This window comes from Caretta caretta, chromosome 1 (assembly GCF_965140235.1).
Source record: "Caretta caretta isolate rCarCar2 chromosome 1, rCarCar1.hap1, whole genome shotgun sequence".
Classification (NCBI taxonomy): domain Eukaryota; kingdom Metazoa; phylum Chordata; order Testudines; family Cheloniidae; genus Caretta; species Caretta caretta.
The window spans coordinates 127,025,435-127,025,781 of NC_134206.1; positions in this window are offsets into that span (position 1 = coordinate 127,025,435).

The window sequence follows — 347 nt, forward strand, 5'->3', positions numbered from 1 at the left end:
GGTAACATGTTCACCTCAGTGATTATACCCCTCCATTAAGACTTTTCTAACCTCCGCTTGAACCTGGGGCTCTGACAGCCCCACGGCAGCGCACAGACCCGAGTCAAACTAACCAGATCCCAGAGGCACTAGTGCCCCCCTGGACTCGGGTCTGCGAGAGACCATATAGATGCTCAAGCCCAAGGATACTGAACACAGGTAGAAAAAGAAATCCCAGTTCATTTATCTGGGACAAAAGCCTGAGCTCACTGTTTAGGGCCAAATTGCAACTGAGACAGAATTTGGTCCAGAGATTATGTTCAGGACTTAATCAGGCAGACTCCAGGTCTACTGAACAGAGCTCAGTG